Below are 23,333 nucleotides of genomic sequence, written 5' to 3' on the forward strand. Positions count from 1 at the left end.
AAGATTCCATGCCCTGCACAGAGCAGTACTATTCCATGTGAAGACAGCTGGTGGAAAGGCTACATTGAAACCACTATGCACATTGTTATGAAGGGAACGATAGATATTGGCAGCATTGTTTGATCCACTCTCCAAGGGAAAATGAATGCCACATGTTCAACCCATCACACATAGCTCCGGATGGATGTTTATATAAACAAAAACGGGAAAGGAAGACCATGTTATGATCCTGTCCCTTTATCTCTAGAGCAGGTACGTAAGATGCAATATCCCATCTTTTAAAAACATCAAGAACATCAATGTCATTCACTTGCAGAAACTTCAGTTTCAGATCATCTGGATGCAATAACACTATTGAACAGGTCTCCTGGAATACCAAACACAGGGAAATTCAACATAAGCATGATTTAGCTAACTATAGGAAGAGTACTGCTGGATCAGACCCAGGGTCTGTCTCAGTGGTGACCAGCCAGGGACTTCCAGGAAGCCTACAGGCATTAAGGCATTGGCTCTTCCTCATTAAGTATTTCCAATTTTCTGTCTCTCAATATGGCTGTTCCATGACCTTCAGTTGACATCCTCCATGCATTTGCTTGATTCATGGGTAGCTAGTGTGGCGCCCTGCAGATATTGTTAGATTACAGCTACTCCTATCCCTGGCCATTGGCTGTACTGGCTAGGACTGGGAGTTGTAGTCCAAAACATCTAGAGGGCAGGACCTTCAATTGGCCATCAATTTCACATTTGATTTCTTGACTCCTCTTGCACAGTGTTGAATTGCTAAAAATATTGTCGCTTGTCATTTATAACTCATCAGATGCCCTCAACAGATACAACAGTATGGTCGTGATAGCCAGCATGACCCCTGCAGGTGCACAAAGACCTTCTCTGGTGTCTGCAGGATCCTCAAGTATATATTTTTTTGGTAGTCAATAGAATAGACAGTTGTGTGTGCTTGGTTCTGGTGCATGTGCAGGGGTACCCACAACAGTTTCTTTCAGTTGCATTTGGACCCATGGGCCCAAAAAGGTTGGCAACATCAGGTCCACAGTGATGGCTGATACAACGAAGACATTTATCCTCTCCACTTCTCCCTGTTCTTCTTCAGGGCTTATTTCACACTCCCACTGTCAAAAGGTCTACCAACTCCCTGGCGAGCATTCTTTTATTGCTTGTTTTTATGCATCTAGCATAAATTCTGCTACACACATTCTTTCGCTCTTGCCTTATCTTCAGTTTTCATTTGTTTGCCAGAATTTGTGCTCTTTTAAAATTGTCCTTTTATGGGCAAAAGTTCAACTTTCTAAAGGAAGTCTTCTTGCCTGTCTCCCTCCCAAACCCACCTTATCCATTCTTCGTTGACTCTGCTAGATCTTTGTGCTGCCATCCTATTTATTGACTTCCATATTTATAGGCCATATTTCCAAGGGCCACAAAGAGAGGCCTGGACCACCACATGTGCCCCCCAGGAATGAGTTTCCCCAGTTCTGGTAGTTTAGTGTTTTAAACTGGCCCCAGAAACAAACTGGTGACAAGCACTGCTGATACAAAATAGATATTACATTCTCCAATTGCCTGGCCCCTGCAAACATCTTTAAAGGCCACCTTATGCAGCATGCATCACAGTAGACTAGTGAGGATATAACCAGATTGTGTAAGTCAGTAGCAAGAGTCATTTTCTATAGATAGGGTCAAAGCTGTTAAATCAGTTTAAGCCAAGAGTAGCCCACAGAGTGCCTTAAGCTGTAAAAGGCACTCTTTAATTTGTAGTCTACATTTTAACTGGGCTTCTACTATAGCTGTTTTAATAGAAGTCTGAAATGACTTGCAGTCACCCCATTCTGGAGTGTTACCCCATTCTGGGGTGATGGCAGCAACATTTGTGGCAGCTGCTTGTTTTTGTGCCTGTATGCTTATTTTTCTAGTTTATCTTTCCTAAGATTCTCCTAGCAGCTGCAAGTCACCCACTTCAAGAGAGTCAGGAAACTGCTCACCCACAGGCTGAAAACAGCCTCAAAAGCCTTTCTTAGGGGTGCAACAGACCATTAATTAATTTATCAGTGCCTGTGGTAGCACTCCAACGTACTCAGACTGGCATTATGAGTGCCTCAGAATGGGGTTATTGTGGGAGGCAAAAGCTATGACTGCAGAAAAAGAGCTCCCCTCTTGTTGACCCTCCTGAATTCTACCCTTCAACTACTTTCTAAATAATCCCTTCAGTTTTGAGAAAACCTCTCTTTCTAAATTAAAAGTGACTTTTTATGCAATTTCCCACTAACACATGTGCTGAATTTGATACTGCTGTTCCCAAGCAATTCTGCAACACTCATATCTCTAACCAGATCCTGGGCACTGTTAAGTATTAAATCAAGGGTCGCCTCTTCTCTTGTCAGCTCATGACTAAGTGTTCTAAGGCGCCATCATTTATTGTATCTAGAAATTTTGTCTCTTTGTCATGATCTGAACGTACATTTTAACCAGTCAGTGTGAGGCTAATTGAAGTCACCCACTATCACAACATCCCCCGCCCCACTTTTGGCCGCCATCCTGATTTCTTTCTCCATCTCTAGATCACCACCAGTGTTTTGGCAAGAGTATGTCCCTCAGTGATTCTGTGACTTAAAGCACTCCTCCTAAGGTTTCAGATTTATTGTACTCAAAGCCTACTTTGACATACAGAGCGGCTCCACTAGCAGTCCTCTCCATTCTGTAGATTGCTTATGCGGGGACATAACTGCTTATTGATATTGCTGTCACATTCGTGTTCTCAGCCTAAAATGGGTGAGTTAGAGTGCCTGACTAAGGATGCTTGCAGATGGGGGCTAGATAATGCAGATGGGATGTCCAGATGTTACAAATAGATCATTGACAAAAGAGGGTTAAACCCCTTCCCCACGATTTTCCCCACAATGGGAAAAATCCAGACTAAATTGGCGGGTATGGGCTGGCATTTTGGTGTCAATGACGTGATGTAGATGCTTCCAAAATTCAGTATGCAAGAGAAGCACTGGTTCTACATTGAAAACCCATTACTGCCCTTATGCAGTTTAACTCACCAATCTTGGCCTTGAGGCTAATAGTGCCAGTATCCAATCACATTATATTTTTGCTCTCTTTCTATGCCAGCTTTGAGCATTCTGTTGTCTTTGCATTGTCATTGTCTGCACAAGGCTCATTGAAATCTTCTATCCTGGCCCCGTTTTGTGGGCACAAATCGTCCCCGAGGGAAGTGTTGTTATCATGCACCTCCAGCTAATGTCAGCATTCCCACCGTACATCATTTTAAGAGGTGTTTTTTAAATCTTAAAATGCCTGTCTTGTGCTGAACTCCCAGATTGCTTTTTTGAATGTGAGCAAATAATTTTTTTAAAAGGAAAAGTTTGAGGATTTTGGAAATGTGCCTATTAATGTGCTAGTTATGACTGGGAGGATGGAGGGATGGCTGTACTGCACGGCGTGGGAAGATAAACTTTGGATCACAGTCTCCACCAGAACACAGGAACAACTCTCCTAGATTTGATCCGTGGCATTCACAAAGGATCTAGTACAGTTCACCAGTGAAATTTGCAACTTTGGTGAACCATTTTGTAGAAATCCCATCATTTAGGAATACCAAACTCAGTGAGAGGGCAGAGAAGAGAGATTCCTTACTGCTCAGAATGGAGGAGAAATTCCATTCTGTATGGATTTAAGGGTGAATCTATAGAATCTGCACTTTCCAAAATAATATGAGAAGCAAAACACAGCCACCCTTCAAAATTAACACTTACCTGAATTTTGCAATGCAGTTCCCAAACCAGTGTTGACAAAAATGTTTATATTAGGGGGAAATCGGCATAAAGATATTAGTGAAAATAGCATACAAAAATTAATTATGCTTGTGAAAATTGCTTGTATAAGTGTGTGCTTCAGTCAGTACTGAATGCAGTATTGTGTTTATTGAGAGAAATTCGCATTAAAATGCTGATAAATTTTCATGAGGATTTTTTAAGAAAAAGAAATTGCAAATTGCTATTAAATGTGGAGAACCAAGTATATTATTGGAAAAATATGGGACATAAAGAACTACAACTGGCAGATCCTTCATCCCTATTTACTGAATCCTGTGTCCTTGGTCTTACCCATGGGCACAGCACTTCAACTTAGACCATAGCAGCAATGTTCTCCATGCTGCTGGGCCAGTTACAATTAAAGCAAGAGCATAGGTGAGAGTTTGCAAGAGCAGAAGTTGAAGCAGACACAATGTCATGTCAAGATTTGAAGCAAGTGAAAATTCAGCAGTCCCAACTGTACTGATAACTTAATTCCAATGTATGTGACTGGGAATTTCTGATAAAACAACGCCTACTTGATAAAACGATATTGCAAGTCTCATGCCACTGAAATGAAACAAGGGCTGATCGTTATAACTGGTCTAATACTATTCTTCTCATCTGCTTGCAGAGATCTGAAAGCTGTTGGAGAGATACCATTGGAAGCTCTGGGATTTTCCTCTGAAGTCATTCTGAATTAACTGCTAATGGGGAGCCTTCTTTGATAGCTCTTTTATAATTAAATGCAGCTGGATGAAAAATCAACCACAAAGGAACTCAAGTTTGTTTATCATTACTCCTGATTTTGTAAGCAGATGTTTTGTGAGTACCTTCGTAGCCTACTTAATTTGTCTCCATTTAATATGAAGCAGGTAAACTTTGATTAATAAACTGAACAATGAATTCCTTAGTTCAGTTTCAAATCTCTCTATGACTACAATCTTAGGATGCTGACGTGGATGCAATTTATTTTTTAAAAACCGGATTTCATGGAACATGCTTCTGCGTCTGCGAGTCTAGACAGATTAAGAACTGTTGAACTGCACCACAATTTAAACCTTTATAAATGATCTGAGCCTGTGTGAGTATAATCGATAACTCCACTTGCCATCCCAGTCACTACTTCTGTGGGTTAATAGCCCCCTCCTATGGATCAGCTTTAACAGATGCAGGAGAAATAAACATATTTCTCCATGGCAGCTAAAGCAACGTCCCATTCTTGGTAAGCAGAAAGGCAAAATTACACCACCGTGATTGTTTCTTAGGCCTGTAAGAAGAAGAGTTTGGATTTGACATCCCGCTTTATCACTACCCGAAGGAGTCTCAAAGCGGCTCACATTCTCCTTTCCCTTCCTCCCCCACAGCAAACACTCTGTGAGGTGAGTGGGACTGAGAGACTTCAAAGAAGTGTGACTAGCCCAAGGTCACCCAGCAGCTGCATGTGGAGGAGCGGAGACGCGAACCCGGTTCCCCAGATTACGAAACTACCGCTCTTAACCACTACACCACACTGGCTCCAGTGTAATGGCTGAGAAGATGCTGAATAATAAGGGGGTGATTACATCCTACACCTCTTTGCCCCAGCCAGGGCTGGCCCTAGTGTTCGGCAGAGTGAGGCAACTGCCTCAGTCAGCAGATATTGAGGGGCAGAGTTGTGTGTCATGCAGCCTGCCCTGCGCCCCCTGTGCTAGCCTGATGCCCTCATTTGCAGTGGCAGGCTCCCTAGTCAGCTGTAGTCTATGGAATGGGGGAGGTGTCATCTGGCATTTTGCCTTGAGGAAAGTTGAATGTCTTGCACCAGTCCTGCCTTCACCTTAGAATGACTACTTGCCTGGCAGTGGTCTACGTAATGAGAAAGATGAGTAGTGCTCACACTGCAGTGTTTTTCATGGTTAATATCAAGATCCTCCCCAGTCATACTGACAGAGTTGCAACCTTGTGCTTTCTCTGGGATCCTGGGTAATAATTAAATAAATACTTGCTACAGGTAGTGCAGTCACTATTCAGATACCATCTTTAGATGACCATCTTTCACTTTCCAAGCTCATAGGCTTGGCACTACAAATCTATTAGGTGTATTAAGGAGAGGAGAGGAGGCGTGTGCAGAACTTCTGGCCAGTCACAACTGTTTCTGAGTCATTTCCTACCTCTTACCCAGCAGACGTGTCTCAATATTATGATTCATTTCCTTCTAGAAAATGGAGGGGGAGATTTGAATGGAACATGAGGTGGTGAGTTGTGCACCCAATACATATTTGTGACATGTCAGAGCAATTAGCCACACCCACCTGGTCTCCTTCTGGAGGAAAGAGTTGGAGCGGTGGGTAATCACCACTGTTATCATTTCTGCAAATCAACTGAGATGGCTTCAATGAGGAGATTTCACCCCTCCCATACCCAAGAATCTCCTGATGATCTCCTGATGGTCTCTGCTGACTCTCCAGAGAGGAGGAGGCGTGTCCTGCTATCTACTTATTCTGCCCCAGCACCACATCAGTGTGTGAGTCAGAGAGTCAGTCAGTCAGTCTATCGGAGAGAGAGAGAGAGTGTTAGAGATCGTGTCTAAAGATAAGGTTGCTGCTAAGAGCAGCTGCAGACTCTCAGTGTAGCATTGATTTATGCTTAGAATATTCAGCTCTGTATATAGTTTTGTATCATAGTTGTAGTTACAGAATAAAAGGAAGATATTCTACAGAGCTGCTCTCCGAGTGGTTTATACTCTGCAAGACTCTGCAAAACTCTGCTGCGCAACGACTGTATTATTGAGACAGTGAATCCGGTGCTCTCAGCTCTAAGCTGTGAGTCCACAGCAATGTGACCTGTTCCTGTGAGAAAGGAGGTCTCTGGCAGTGCTACCCAGCTCGCCTAGCCCAGTCGGGGTTGAGGTGCATGAGTCCAGTTGGTGCACTGGCTCAAGGGCGATACTGACATTCATTGCCTCAGAACATTCCCATGAAACCACCTTTAACCACAGGTTTGGGAAGATGAACTTCAGGAAAATGTCTCAGGCTTCCATGGTGAAAGACATCAATAACTAATAAGTTTCATCATCTTATCTGTATGTGTGCCGCATATGTGACAATTTTATATGCATTTTATATTGTAATACTTTGTCATCGCCAAAGACTAAGGCTGCAATCCGACTGGATTGAGAGCTGGGTGCAGAAGGATTCCATTCAAGTCTAGTATAACCGTCCCCAACTCTGCCATGTTACATCCATACCGAGTGTTACTGCTATGCTAGGAGTACTGCAGAAGAGCAAAGCCACTACAGTGGTACCTCAGGTTAAGTACTTAATTCGTTCCGGAGGTCCGTTCTTAACCTGAAACTGTTCTTAACCTGAAGCACCACTTTCACTAATGGGGCCTCCCACTGCTGCTGTGCTGCCGGACCACGATTTCTGTTCTCATCCTGAAGCAAAGTTCTTAACCGGAGGTACTATTTCTGGGTTAGCGGAGTCTGTAACCTGAAGTGTATGTAACCCGAAGTACCACTGTATTGTTCTTTGAGACCTTCTCAATTCCCAAGTTGGGATTCCTTTGGGTGACCTATTTGTTGAGAATTCATCCTTCTTTACTTCCAAAAAGCTTATATGGAGGTTAGACAGTGCCTGCTGTTTATTGACAGTCTGATTTGTTTGTAGGGAGGTTATACATCCATAAGCATTGAATACACTAAAAATGACATTCTTGATGTCAGTCTGGAGCCAATTCCCATTAACCTCAGGGCCAGTGGTCAAGCCAGAGCAATCCTTGGCAGGAACCTGCTTGGGAAAAGTTGTTCCAGAGTGTATTGGGAACCTTGATTGTGGGCTACAAATTGCTCTTCTTATTCATTCGTTTTCAGGCAGCCCATTTGTTGTTCCTTACTCTCTCCCTCCTGTAGCTGTTTTTTTTTTAAAAAATAATTGCTTTGATACATTTTTCTAAATGGGTTTAATGAGTCAGAAATTGAATTAACACCAAAAAAAATCTTGCTTTTTCATACAAGTGTCTTGAAATTACACTTTCATAATTTCAGATCCATGTCTGATGATTTGCTACAAAAGATACATTCATTCTTATTAGTTTCCCCGTGCTTTGCATGATTTTTGAGGCTGATCGTGGCATTGTGACTGATATAGGAGATTGCAGAAAATTAATAAAAGATAAGAAAAAAGAAAACCTTTAACGATAGTTCAGTATAGCACAATACTCTATGGCTTATCTTCCTTTCAATGGTGATTTGTGGAGAAATAAAGCAAGGCTAATTATATTAACCAAGACTTTATATTTTGGAAAGTGTAACGCTCAAGATTGTTGTGGCCCACAAAGGAAAATGAGTTGACATTGAAATTTCTCCTAGAGTGAAGTTCAAAACATATCTGTGGGTTCTGTTTCAAATAAGGCAGCAGAGGAGTTTTGAGGAATGGTGAAAGACTTTTCAGAAGCTTAGCTGGAAATGGTGAAGTTCTGCTTTCTACAAAGGCCTTAAAGGGACAACTTTTAAAGTGTGTGTTGTGGACTCAGGGTGACCAGGAGTCCTGCTTGAAAGTAGGCAGAGGGTACATATTTGCATGTGACACAAAGTAAATTTGATGCTAATTTGTGTCTTCTTGGACAGTCCAATCTGCATACAGCATTCCAGATATAGGAAATCCTCTTGGAACCTCTGGACTCATTATTTCATGCTGCATTTTCTTTCTGAGATTGCCCATGACTGATAAATATATTTTTAAAAACCCCCAATATTGGACTTTCATTGAAAGGATTTTTGTGTTACATTTCACCATGACAATCACAATGGGTCTGGGTAGGAGGTGGCTGTTAATGTAAAAAATTAAAGAAATACATCCAGAATTAACACAGGGCTTTTTAGTTATAACCACCAGCTCGATCAATACCCTTTTGAGGAAAGGGAGGAAAAAACAAACTGCAGAAAATGACAACATCGAAGGCAGCACATTGCCTTCCAACCCGAGTAATTGGGTTTTGTAAAAAATAATAATTCATCCACCCCCCTCTTAACAATAACAAATAAAAGTAAAAGAACAACAAAGAGGAAATCGCCCCCAACTGGCCTCCACCTCCTTGTGAGGAATGCTGTGATATTGGAGGAAACGGTCCTGCTGAGCTCTGATATGACACTCAAGTAGGTTCCCGAGAGCCAATCAGGTACTGCCTGCAGAGATGGTTTTTGTTTGCAACATTTTCACACATATTTATTCAAATAAAGCCTTTGTTTTACCAGCATGGCAAAACACTATGGCGCTTTATACTGTGATTTGGAAATGACAGCACCTAGGGGAGTGCCGGAAAAGAACTGACGGCAACTGAGGCTGAACCCTAAAGCTCTGCTATTTGTGCTATTCATTTTGAAGTCACGCCTTAAATTTAAAGGTTTACATGGGGGGAGGAGGGAAACCCGCTCCAAATCAATGTTTGTCACTGCTCCATTTTTTTCTTCAGTGCAACTATTTCGGTCTAATTATTTCTGAGCAACTCCCTGTTATTTCTGAATTTGGATGTTTAAAATCCCACTTCTCAATATATTTGCAGAACCTCCAGTAGATTATGTGGTGGTACACAATGCCTACAGTAAAACAAGGTGTTTTTAAACATGTATACTCAGAAGTAATCATCAGTAGTTATTAGAAATGGATTAGCCAACTTTGTGGAATACTGATCTGTTTTCAGACACTTACCATGACAATCTGTGATTAGGACAATGCACTTCTAATTACTTAATACTTGGGGGAGGGGACAATTAGGGCATGGTTATTACATTATAACCTACACAGGCCCTTTTGATGACCAATGGGACAGAATTCTCCAGGTAGGGCTGGGAACAACCCAAATCTGAAACCCTGGAGAACTGTTGGCAGGCAGTGTAGACAATAGCTAGATGCACTAAGCTAGATGCACTAAGGGTCTGACTCTGTATAACCTAGCTTCTTTCTTCTTCTTCTTTTTAAATACTGTTTTTATTTATTTTCATGGTACAGAAGTTACCTTTTGAGACAACAATTGTTACAACAGTAAACAACAAGCAACTTTTCCTGATAAAATTACAGACTTTTATCGTGCCATGTGTTAAAGTTTCGTTGGATTACTCTAAGAGATCATGCCACATTTCCCCATTACATTCTTAATGCCTTTGGAAAAAATAGATAAATAAATAAGCAGAATTCTGGACCAAATGCACCTTTGGCCTCTGTTGCAGAAAGGCAATTACGTGCCTAAGTTTGCAGCCTAAAGTTAAGTCCAATTGATTTCAGTGTGAAAAGTAGGGGATTATTGTTATGATATGTACTGGTAAATAAAAATAAAACATATCTTATATGCAATTTTAATAAGTTCTGAGAGTACAATCCTACATATGACTAGAAAGAAGTAAGTTCCATTTAATTCAGTGGCCCTTACTCCCAGCTAAATGGGTACAGTATTGTTGCATGCACTTCATTCAAAGTCATGTGTCTTCCTCTCAATCAGCATAGACCTCCAAGTGTAATTTATGGGGTCATGGGTAAGAAGGCAATGAGACTGCAATTCTATGCACACTTACTTCTGAGTGAACATATAAAAGAACTGACTCTGTCGTGAAGGTCACATCCGTCAAAATCCTTTGACCTTTTGCCACTGAAATCTACACGAGCTGGATTATACATTTCATCTGCTTTCTTGTGGACAAGTGTTAACAACTGGAGTTCTGCTTTTATCACACAGTTCAAGCTTTTGTGCTTACTTTGTATGGTGTTTTGCACACCTACAACTTGCCTTGTTGGTCAGGTTCTGCCATCCATGCTGATACTGCCATTGCTCTGGTGTGCAATTACCAGGTGTTTGGTGCAATGGTCAGCGAAGCTGCTAAAAGGCTTTGTGAATCTGTGCAGGCGAGCCTTGTGGGCCTTCCATAAGAGACTCTTCTAGACCTCCAACAAGGGGGAAAACGGGCTTTGTGACAAAACTGAGTAATGAAATTCAAACCTTCACTTGGAGTCTCCTTGGCCCTCATCTATAGTTGCTCCTTATAGATATCTTTATGATGAGTGCCTCATATAGCACAAAGAACCAGCACGAAGAACCAATACTTTTGTCTGTTTCCAGCAGATTTTGGAGAGGCTCACATAAAGACGCAAGAAGACCGCAAAGAGAAAAAAATATCCTGGGACTCCAGCTCATCACACGATGAAGATGTGTGTTGCTGTGCAAAGATCAAGAGGAGGAAACTGGAATATTTTGGGCACTTTTGAAGGGGAGATGGAGACCATCTGGGGAAGAGGATGCTGCAAGGAAGAGTGCCAGGACAGAGATAAAAGTGACGGCAAAGGAAGTAGTGGCTTGGAAACATCAAAGAGATGGACTAAATACACAGTTGAGATGAAAAAGTAATCTTGAACTAGAGCAGGCAAATTCATGATAATGTCAGGATCCAGCGTCAGGGTTGAGATCAAGGTGGTCAAGCTGGACCTAGGTCAAGAGTCTGGGCACAAAGTCCCATTTCAGAAAACCAAAAATTCAAAAGCACCACCAGGAAGCCAAATCAAGTCAGAAAGCAGGTTACTAGAGCCAAGAGCTCATAGCTGGAGCTTCAAAACGGCACCATATTAAATAGCACCAGGCAGTTGAGCAAAGGCCAAGTCACTGTCTTCTAGCAGGCACTGAAATCAGTCAGCGTCAGACCAAGCAACTGCAGGACTGCAAAGGCCTTTGCTACAGTTTTAAGAAACTTTGGGGAATGGGGCTCAAAGGGCCACAGCAAGTTGATCTAAGTTACTAAAATAAGTCTAAAACAAATGACAAATTCTGTAAAAAGTTGACTTCAGAAACTTGGGTCAAATAATAAATATGGACCTTTAAATTCAACTCAGATCCAAAAAGCTTTTGAACTTCAAGACTGTGACATATGGATATTGTAAAATTCAAAACGTTAGAGGATTACATTTTGACGTTTTGAACGCACAGAAGCGCTGACAGCCAACAGTCTGATGGTCTCGAAACTTTGAAACACAGTGATTCAGAACTTCAAAACCATTGGCCAGGAGTGCCAGTCAACAATTGACATGGGAAATCATATACTTAGAGCTGTACTAGCCATTAGGCTAAGTACTACTGTATACTCAAAAGGAGTAAAATCAGAATGCTTCTGCTATAGAGCATTGGTCTCTGTGAATGCCTGTGAGGCAAAAGGGAATCTATCATGCAACCTGGGCTCATCTCAGAGAAAAGCAATGTCCATAATAACCACCTCCAGGTATCATATTCACATCTTGGAGACTGGGAAATTGAGCCATGGGAAGGAGCCCTATCAGTTTGTGACCAATGTGGTTCCTCTGAAATTTCAGGATTGCCATGAAACATGGAATCAGCTCTCTCACACACCCTATTCTGCTAATGTATGAATCATCTCTGTGTTTAGGACTTGACTTCAAGCAGAGAAAGGAGTGAAAGGGGCAAGTGTGGTAGCAGTAAGTAAGGCCTTTGTAACTGTCTTCTGAGGCTTCCTATCACTGTAGCCCTCATTAGCCTCCGCATGAACATACCCTGTAGTCATAAGCACATACCATGGAGATGATTTGTCCAACAAAACTGCAAACAGCAGATTACCTCAATTCCCAGCTCCTTGTGTTGTTGGATTGTTGCTTTTAAATAAGACATCATCTTATGACATTATGAGCTTGATGCAAAAAAACAACAAACCCCCCAAAAACTTTACACCACAAAACATTTGCCCCAAAGCAAAATAGGCTGCACCAGTGTTCACCATACTTTAAATATGGAATCTTTTAATTGGATCTTGTCTTCTCACTCACATCATTCTGTCCAATCAGGGACTGCAAAGTCAATGTGGTAACATCACCACACTATGTAATCAGGAAGGTTTGCCTCCATGAGTCTGTTGCCTTCAGTTTAGAATGATGGCAATGCTTCCAGCCTTCACTCTGAATTGTTTTTATTATGACACCATGTAGCCAATCAGATTTCATTATGAGATTGTGTCACAAAACCAATTCAGAGTGATCTTACCCCCATTCTGCTTTAGGGGTGGGGCTACAGTGCAGCTCCCTTAAGGTGAACACTTCATCCCTGAATGCAGCCCTCTAAAATAATCGACAGGAGATTCAGTTTACAAAGGCAAGCATGGACTTGGTAAACCCTTCACTAATTTTAGCTCAGTTTTTTTTAAAAAAAATCTCTATAGCTGTAATGCTTATTACATGAAAGACTATTTTTTATACTCATGTTAAGCTTTTTTGAGAAAGCACCTCTGTGCTGTTTCCTCAGCATGCTGTGCTATGGATTCTTAATGGTGATATCCACCACTCAATGGATTCTTCCTTATAATTCATGCTTGCTATTTTGTGTGTACCCGATAACTCTGTAGCTGAAGCTGTCTTGGGAGAGCCCTGAGTGGAGAGCTATTTCTGGTAGGGAGCAGGAAGCAAGCTCCCTACAGCTGGTCCTTCATTGGCTGAAGGTGGTTTTTTTTTGCCACAGTCTTCTTATTGGGAGGCAGAAGTTGTAGCCTCTTAATGGTCTTTGGTTCCCTGGCAGACCACAGAGATCAGAGCTAAACACAGAGGAGCAGGGGCAGGGAAATTTAGCAGCCTTAATGACATGGGCAATATGGAGTCATTTAGCCCTGACTCTGGGTTGGCAAATGCCAGGAGTGGCATTTTTTCAAGTTTGAAGGCCAAATTCCTTTCTGGACAACTACTTGAGGACAGTGGTGGGCAGAGGCAGAAGGTTTTTTTAAAAGACTTTGTACAGTAGGTTAGTGCATAAACACAACTCTCTATCCTCAACCCAGACCAGTAAGAGGCATTATCAGGACAAGTTCAAGCCAGGTAAATGCTCTAGGGGTGTGAAACAGGAACACTGAGGTGTGGCCTGGAAAGAGCTCTGAGAGCCAGATAGGGAAGCATTTGCATCTGGGCTTGAGGTTCCCCACCCCTGGCATAAGAAATGGGAAATATCACAGGTTTGCTTTTCCATATTCCATTCCTTGGCCTCACTTCCACCTACGGGGAAGAGCCTGGAATATTTGCCCATGACATCCCTGTTGAATTTTATTTACCTAAACGAAGATTCCCTGGAACTCTTTGTGTGTCCAATTGCTCCTTAATGGGGAATGGTAGTTTGAAAAGCTGGAAGCAAGAAGAGCAGGGCAGGGAAGGGGAATGTCTTAATGCTGCTGATACAACGTCAAATAAAACAGAAAAGAACAGAGGCAGTAAGGACTGCAGATGGTTAACATTTTTATTTGCCTTCCCTCACTCCCCCTGGAAGTATTGTTTTTATTCTGCTGTTAAATCTTCCCAGACTTTAGTTCCTGTTTGATCTGAAGAAGAAAAAGTTGCCACCATCACCGCTTTGGTGAGAGTGGGAGCTGCAGAGACATGGGTAGGATTAAGTAGCAAAGTGTCCTGTTCCTGTGTAGGGTCATTAATCCATGAAGAGAGAGAGAGAATTTGCAAGACATTTGGAAGGTTTTGTGTTTGCCAGCACTTTTATTTGAAATATGTCTCTTTTATTTTGTAAATGATGTTCCCACCCAGAGGCCTGACACTGTCAAGTTTGAGAGATTTGGCTTGGCATGAATCGTGTGGCCAGATCATACGGTTTCAGTTGCTCTGAAAGAACCCAAAAATGCCATTTAGGAATATTAATCGTCTAAGCTGCTCCCAAAGGATTGTGTTGCATAAATAGACACAGGCTGTGATCTGGGCTACAAAGCTTCGGCAGAGAGACCGTTCCTTCCACCCCCTTCCTACTTCACAGTACCATTAGTTTGTGCTATAGGGAGCTTCAGAGGTACTGCTCCTGCTTTTCTCACACTAGAAACAGAAGAATCATAGAACTCTAGAGTTGGAAGGGACCTTGAAGATCATCTCTAGTCCAACCCCCTGCAATGCAGGAATTTGCAGCTGCCCCGTACATGGATAGAACTTTCAACCTTGGCATTATCAACACAACACTCTAACCAAATGCATACTTAAATTAGTATGAAAGAACCTCCCCCCCATACTAACCTTTAGTTTACCAGACTCTGGAGTTCTGATCCTGAACCATTGCAGTACGGTGGCTTCACCCCTTTACTGCTTTGATTCTCCTGCAACATCACAACAGCACCAAACATTGTATCATGTTGCTCTAATTCCTTATGCATAGTAAAGTTAATACAGTGGCACCTCGGGTTACATGCGCTTCAGGTTACATACGCTTCAGGTTACAGACTCTGCTAACCCAGAAATAGTGCTTCAGGTTAAGAACTTTGCTTCAGCATAAGAACAGAAATCGTGCAGCGGCGGCGCACCGGCAGCAGGAGGCCCCATTAGCTAAAGTGGTGCTTCAGATTAAGATCAGTTGCAGGTTAAGTACGGACCTCTGGAACGAATTAAATACTTAACCCGAGGTACCACTGTATGAGTAGAGCCACTACTCAAGGTTTCGTCAGTGTCTCCTCCAGGTTATCTGTGGCCAGATTGTGTTTCTATTAGCCAAAGCACAGGTTAGTCTCCGTTCTTCAAATAAATGGCTTATTGTGTGATACATGGTGTTGCATCCTATAACAATGCCTGGAAATGTCTGGGTGGGATAGATGCTCAAGTGTACATAGCTTGCGCTATGCAGGGATTCCTCCCCACTCCCAGGACAGAGATGCTTGTGAAACTGCATGGTAGTGGAGGAAGTGGTTACATCCTCTGTTGCTTATGGTTTGTCTCGCTTGCTTAAGCCACCTGGAGCTAATTCCTTGAACTAATTCTTTCACGAGCTCCCGTGCTTTCCCCTTATGCTGCACAGTGACAATCTGAATTGAATATTGAGGCAGGGCTATTGGGTGGACGGTCCTGTCGCAAAGCAAACACATGAGGCAGGTGAGCTTTTTGATGGACACAAACCCAATAGTTGTGAAGAGGAGGGAATTTTGTAGGTTTCTTTAATAGCTTATTTATCACACATAAATAAGGAGGTATTGCAGGTTTGGTTCCAGATCCCTGCAATAAAGCGAATATCGGAATAAAGCAAGTCACACTTTTTTCTTCTTCTTCTAGTGCATAGAAAAGTTATGTTTACAACATATTGTGGTCAATTAAGTGCACAATAGCATAGTGTTTTTGTTTTTGTTTTAAAAAATGTGCATTAATGTGCATTAATTAAAAAAGACAAACACTTTATCACTCATAAAATGCTAACCATCTTTGGAGCCTTCAGCAAGACATAATTTTTTTGCTGATGAAGGGTCTTCCCTCAATGATGATGACCACAGACTGATGGGGGGGGTAGTAGCTGATGGCTGGGGGGACTGTGGCAATTTCGTAAAATAAGACACCTTTGAAGTTTGCCACAGTCGTCCTCCAGTCTTCCAACTGCCCCATTTTTAGCAGGACACCCCCAAGTTTACAGAAGCATCCCAGCTTCTTTTTGGATCTAGGAATGTCTTGTTTTCCCCCTCCAGTGCCGCCGCCGCCACCAAGCTTAGGGAAGATGATGAGCAGGGAAGAGTCCCATGTCTCTCCCCCAATGCTGCCATCCTTCCTTGAGCAGCTTATAGCGACTGTTGTAGAGTGGGTGCCTGTATATCCCACCTCCCCTCCAAGCAGCCCCAGGCAGCACACAAGACCCCCCTCTCATTTTATCCTCAAAATAATCCTGTGAGGTAGGCACAGCTGTGAGAGAGAGAGTGACAAGCCCAAGGCCACCAGCGAGTGAGCTTCATGTGCACAGTATTACGGTGTGAATTCTCACTCATTAGTAGACCCTGCCATATTCAGTAGTGTTTGGCAGTGCAGTTGCTGTTTATCAACCCCCTGAACAGCAAGTTGCATCTGCACAAATCCTTTCTGCTTCACAAAGGGCAAAGCAAAGGCACGCTCCCATTTGTTCTTTTCCTTCGGCTCACCCTAACAGCACAGAAGAGAAGGCTAGTGGGCAGTCACCTTGCAGCTGGTCAGAGGAGGCAAGGCAGTGAGTCCTTGTCTGCTTTCTCCTGGGACCAGTAGCCGCTTGGCCCCTTCCTAAGCAAAGCCCATCAGTGGACAGCACACTCCCACATCTCGCAGGAGGAGAGAGAAAAAGAGAGAAACGTTATAACCTTAAGAACAGAAGGCTCAGTGGTGTGCAGTGAAAATTTTCATTGGGGAACAGTTAGACCCAGAGGTGCCAGCTTGCAAGGAAAATGGGGATGGGAGGCGTTGAATGCTTGAGCATCACACCAGGCATGGCCTTCCTAAGCCAGGCAAAAGCTTCCCAGGCTTTGGGAAAGAGACGTTAGGCCTCTGACAGGATGCTGCAGCTCCCCTGCCTCCTTCCCAAACAGAGCCGTCTTTCCCATACAGTTTAGTGGTTCATTGCCCCAGGGCGCCAGCCTCTCAGGGGCACCCCAGCCAGTGGGGGAGCCGCGCAACTTTGCCAGCGGCCTCCCCTTTCCCTGCACGCCCGCCAGCTGCGTCCCTCAAACCATATGGCTGGTGGGCGTGCAGCTTGCCTCCCAAGCCTCCATGGGAGGAGAGTGATTCCCACAGAGGCTTAGGATGGAAGCTGTGGCCCGCCAACTGTATGGCTGGCGGGTGTGCAGCTTCCTTCCCAAGCCTCCGTGGTAATTTGGGGGTGCTGAGCGGATATTTGCACCCTGGCGCCACATCTGCTAAAGATGGCCCGGTTCCCAAAGTCAGATAGGCTTAGGGAAGGTGGCAGGAGGGCACTGAGACCCCATCAGAGCACTGTGCCTTCCTCCCTAAGCAGGTAGAAGCTTCCTGGGTTTTGGGATGGAGGAGCCAGGCTTTAATACTGGGAACATTTAGGGGACTAGCTTAGTGCCTTTAGTCCACTGACAGCATATAAGGAAATGGCCCATCTGGTCCAGCGTTCTGTTCTCAGTGGCTGACCATATGCCTGTGGGAAGCCCAAAAGCAGGCCCTGATTGCAGCAGCACTCTCCCCAACAAATTCTTGGGTCAAGCATCTTGGATTTTTTGCCTTTGAGAAAAAAGAGGGGCATTTGTTTATGTATTGTATGTGCATGTGCCCATTAGATCACATAGCCCATAAGCTTAAGGTATATTACAGGTTGAACAATCTTCACATCCCAAGTTAGTTAAAAGGCACATTTGGACACGGAGATCATTTGGTGCTCAAATCAAGGTACCCTCAGGACAGCCTTTTGTGAGACAAAGTAAAAATGGATTGAGGTATATTGTTCTGTACAGGGTTTATTTTTAAAAATGGGAAATTTGGAAAAATGCCTTGTTTCAATTTATATTCCCTTTGTGATCCATCAAGGAGGATTCATCCCTTATTCAAATGACTAGTCAATATGTTAGTCGGATCAAATGCCATTAATAAGATACTAAAAATGCTTCTGAGGAACAAGGGGATTTCTTTAACAAGTCATAAAGTGCTTTTTAATCCATTTCTGACTTGTTAAATTCCCACAGATTGTTCTATCATGATGCAGTTTCAATGACAGTCGGTGTGAGGGGAGGAAAAAAGAGAAGGGGTTGAGTTTAACACAAGGACAGCCTGCAGATAACATCTTTTCTCTCCCAGACTCCCAAACCCTTCGGTCAAACCATTTCAGGTGGAGTGCTTTTATTGACCTGGCCCCAGTGCAAGCAAAATACGTTCCCTTTAAAGTTCCGCAGGGCCGCATATGGGATGTGTTGTGCAACAGTGTGTCCGGTTAACAACTGTGCTGATCTTCCCAAGCCAGGATAGCGGAAGTCCCAGGGATATTCACAGGAATTGCTTGCACTCTGTCCTCCAAATTTGGCTTGTAACAGTGTCAAGGACTGGAACTCAGCTCTCCCAGAGAATACAGAAGAGACAGTCAGCAGCAATCCCTATTGGCATCTGAGACTGAAAGGGCCAGGAGCTCTTCTGACAGGGGGAGAAATCAGGAGCACCACTTGAAAAACAGAGAATGGGCACTCCTCTCCATTCCTGTCAATTATGATTATGTGATAGCAAAGTGCAACCTCCATAGTTAGGTGCAGTATACCTCTAAATGATAGCTGCTAGGCACAAACCATAGGGAATAGCTGTGACCTTCATGTCCTGCATCCAGGGCTTGCTGAATGCTCCTAGCTGACCACTTTTGGCCACAAGATGCCAGACTAGATGAACCTTTATGTGCTCTTCTTACTTTCTTTGTTTTAGACCACAAGAGATTATTCCTCAGGGGCACTTACATCTCTCCAGTTATTATAAGACTAACCCCTGCCCCACAAAACATACACACAACTTTGTTTTGCTTTTTTTTGTGAACAACAGGCTTTGAACCTCTCTGGGAATCTTCTCCACTCTTGAAATATTTTCCTCCATCCCACCCACTGCCTCAAAACCTGATTTTATTTCGCTGGAAGAAAATGAGAAGTAGAATGCAGATGGGATGGTGAAGATTCATACCCTCTTGGTCTTCAAAGTTTGTGCCTGTAGATTGCTTAGCTAAACTTCCAGCCTTTACAAGAATGTTTAAACTAGAAGGTTCTCAGTGTTGTTTCTCTGAATTCCTTCAACTGCATTTTTTTAAAAGTGCGGTGGGTCACTGACTTGAGATTGAGGATCAACTGGAAGAGTAGTCATACTCCCTGTGCGTGAAAGTTTGGCCTGGGCATTGTGTAGAATTCCTTTGGACATTTTTTATCGGAGTCCTATAAAGTTGTCTTTGGAACTGGGACAACAGCGGCACAGGTAAACTTCCTCCATTTAAAAAAAGAAAAGAAAAGAAAGGGGGATCTGGGATTTAGTTCATGGGAACCAAGCCTAAGCAGATGTGAAAAGTTCAAATAAAGGAAGGCCAGATTAAATGCACTTTTGTGGTTCAAAAATCAAAACAGATGTTATTATTCAACCACAAAAAAATCTACGAACATTTTAAGTACCGTTAGGTGACTGACCATCTGAGATCCTTAGTTCCTACAATAATGAAGTCCTTTTAAAAAGATATAGCAGCTGAAGGAAATGTATTTTGAATCACAACAAATATTTTTGCACTACTATAATATCATTAATTCCAGGGCTCCGGATACTGGCCTGTAACATATAACCAGGGATAACCAGGGAAAAGCTGATACAGAGGAACTCAGGAAGCAGATTAATTATGTATCTTAAGATATGCAAAGCAATGTAGGAAATGACACACCCTCTTTATCGTCACCCCAAAAGTTTGTTATAAGAAAAAGGTTTAAACAGATAAACAAAAAAAGTATGAACTCCCTCTTTTGCCAGTGGTAAAATGAATGCACATTAAGGGATGTATGTAATAGAGATGAAACCCTACAGGATTGGAAATCTATTTGATCTATTTTAAAGAGCTCCGTTAACTCCCTGTTTGCCTTGATTAGGGCTGAAAGTTTTACTGCTGAAGGGTAAAGCTCCTGCCTGTAGTGAAATTTGAGGTACCAAATGGTCTCTGTGTTTGGGGAAAATATGTTACCTATGAGCACCATCAGTTTAAAAAGGTGGCAGCCCTGTCCAAACCCCACACGGGTCTCACAAGGCTTAATCTCAGCTAGGCTTCACCTTACAGCTTATTGTCATTTCCAGGATTCTGCCTTAGATGCTGAAGAGCAATAATACAACTTCTCTGGAGCATGTGCAAAGTGCTTTCCTCTCACAGATGAACAACAATAGCCAGCATATGCAGATGTATCGGGCAGTAATGCTTGCCATGTAAGATAGCATTTATTTCAGGAAGGCAATAAAATACCCTTCTTCTTCTTTTTAAAGAAATTCATTAGAGACAAGTGCTGTAAACTTTATGGTGTGCCACTATAAAGCAGAGCAGAGCAGAGATTAAGTATGCCAAAATAAAGTTAGCATAATCCCATTCAGACAGTTCAAGGAGGTAAGATTAACCCAGGCAGACATTTGGGGAATTCACTTTTTCTCCCATTCAGGGAAATGACTGGATCCTGACGAGTCATTCCAACAGGTGTTCCTGTGCTCTGATACTAGTAAATGAATATCTATTACCACACGAGAAATAAATGTTCATTCCTGTCATGGGCTGAGCTCAAGTCCCATGAAAAACCAGATCAGCAGATCATCACCCAATAAATCAGACATTTGGGTTTACGACAAATGACTCTTATACATGCCTTTCCCCCTCTGAACAACAAATGATTGGCAGTAGGTAGGGTTGCCCTATTTCAAAAAGTAAAAATCAGGATACCTCAAAAGTTGTTGAGCTTTTGGTATAAAAAACACCCCCAAAGCAGCAATTTTTTGATTGACTTGCCAAAGATCCAGGACAAAGCATCAGAAATCCCCCCCCCCCCGATTCCGCCTACTGTATGGCAGCTCCATTTTCTTAACAGATGGGACAGAACCTGCAGATGTACTTCCAGATCTCTGAACTGGCACCTTCTTCATAGGGTATCTGGATAACAGGAATTCCTCCCGACAAACCTGCCAGTGTCATGCTTCCTTGAAGAAAGCCCTCCCTGGTGATCTTTTGATTTTTTTTAAAATTGTTTACACTTGTCACATTAATATATGTCCCTGGTGAAGCTACAGAGAACTCTGGTTGTTCTCCCAAACTGTTCACATTTAGCTAGTAGTTATGCATACTGTTGATGGATAAGGAATTATGTAAGTGACAAGGGATCTTGTTTCCGATCTTGTTGCCTTTCTGTTAGGAATACCACAAACTTGTCTCCTGGTTCATTAAATAGCAAGCACAACTATGGAGGACTCAGAGCTTGGGAAGTTCATTTTTTTAAAAAAGAACTCATTCTAGATCAAGTTCATCATATCCAAGAACAATCCAGTTCACATTTGTCATTTTACAAAATGAACTAGTTTGGTTCATGTTCACTTCACAGTTCAATAAATTAATCTGAGTGATCAGGGCTGCCGGTTGTGTGTGTGTGTGTGTGTGTGTGTGTGTGTGTGTGTGTGGAGGGAGAGAGAGACACAGAGAGAAGGCAGATACCCCACCCTTCACAATGAAGGTAGAGGGGACTTGCCAGTGTGGGAGCCAGTGTGGTGTAGTGGTTAAGAGCGGTAGTCTCGTAATCTGGGGAACCGGGTTCGCGTCTCCGCTCCTCCACATGCAGCTGCTGGGTGACCTTGGGCCAGTCACACTTCTTTGAAGTCTCTCAGCCCCACTCACCTCACAGAGTGTTTGTTGTGGGGGAGGAAGGGAAAGAAGAATGTTAGCCGCTTTGAGACTCCTTCAGGTAGTGATAAAGCAGGATATCAAATCCAAACTCTTCCCTTCTTCTTCTTTCGGGTTTTTTGTCTGGAGTGGAAAGCAAAACAGGCTCTCTGTCCCCCCCCCTTTTTTTGCTGCTGCAGCAAACCAACCAAGCAGAAATCACAATGTGTCTCCCAGCAACTTTCAGCACCGTTAATGAACTACAGTTCCCAGAATTCATCTGTTGGTATCCTTCAGAAATTCTAACCACAGCACACTTCTTTTGACCCTCTATTTTTTGACCAACCCATTCCATTATTTCAGGTCTTAATAATTTGTAGCACATGTACCTTCCACCCCACCCACTTTTCTTTTTCCTTAATTTGCCCGTTTGATGTATTTTCAACACAGTGTTTCTTTCTTGCATTAAGTTCACTATTATAGCTATGCTCTTTCCACTGGCTGCCTTTTGTGTCTCTTCCATTCATTTCTGAAAGTAACTTTTGAAGGCTCTCCATAGTTTGTTCCCTTCTTATCTCCCCCTTTTGATTTCCCATCTAATCTGGACTCCTTCCTCATCTGATTCTCTCTCTTTCCTTTCAGTTCAGTCTAAGAAGATCTGCCATTGTGTCAAACATCTCTATCCTTCTTTCGTTGGCCTCTTCCTCTGCTTGGAATGATTTTCATGAGCACTTCTTTGACTCACTCCGTCTCTTTCATCTTTTAAATTAACATCTTTAAAAAGACAGTCCCCCCCCCTCCTAAATCACTATATTTTTATGCACTCTTAATATATCTCATGACTAACTTTGCCCAGGTTAGTGAGCATGATCAGAGCATGACAATGCCTGCATTTCCTAAAGTTAACAGTCGTGACCTGAAGTTGGTGCTGTGCACTCACAAGTCACAAAAGATTGAGAAATGGGGTTGTTTTATGACCGTATGTGGTCAGGTGAATGCCTGAACATGGCTATAATCTCAGCAAGATTGTATTAAAATAGAACCATCACTTGTTGGGGAAAGGACAATTTGAAGTTCTCTATTCCCTTTCCAATGATATTCTGCTTGCTGGCAATAATCTGACTGGGGCTGCACATGTGGAACCCTGGTTTTTTGTTGGCACCCGACTGAGTGTGCCTTCGAGAGTGAAGTCAAACCGCTGGAGAATCACAGTGTCTTCTGTGGCTGCAGAGACTGGTAACTTGTAGCCGTTGCCTCCTGCGTTTATGGAAGGGATTTTCATTTTGGAAAAATAAGCACGGAACAGTCTATTGCACATTTTTTCACGGCCATAAAGAAGACAATGGATATTGCCTTGACTATGCAGTTTGGACTACTTCTACTGAAACTAGTGGTGTTCAGGCAAACAACATTCACACATCATGGGGCAACTGCACTTGT

General features: G+C 42.8%; 1 long non-coding RNA gene across 1 annotated transcript; it reads left to right on the top strand.

Annotated features, from left to right (window-relative positions):
- Positions 1–12,844: 12,844 nt before the first annotated feature.
- LOC309367855 lies at positions 12,845–19,285 on the top strand. Its single transcript, XR_014167383.1, has 2 exons — positions 12,845–12,941; positions 19,064–19,285. It is a non-coding gene; the product is annotated as an uncharacterized lncRNA (long non-coding RNA).
- Positions 19,286–23,333: the final 4,048 nt, after the last annotated feature.

The sequence above is a fragment of the Podarcis melisellensis genome, assembly GCF_964234715.1.
Source record: "Podarcis melisellensis genome assembly, chromosome: 1".
NCBI lineage: Eukaryota > Metazoa > Chordata > Lepidosauria > Squamata > Lacertidae > Podarcis > Podarcis melisellensis.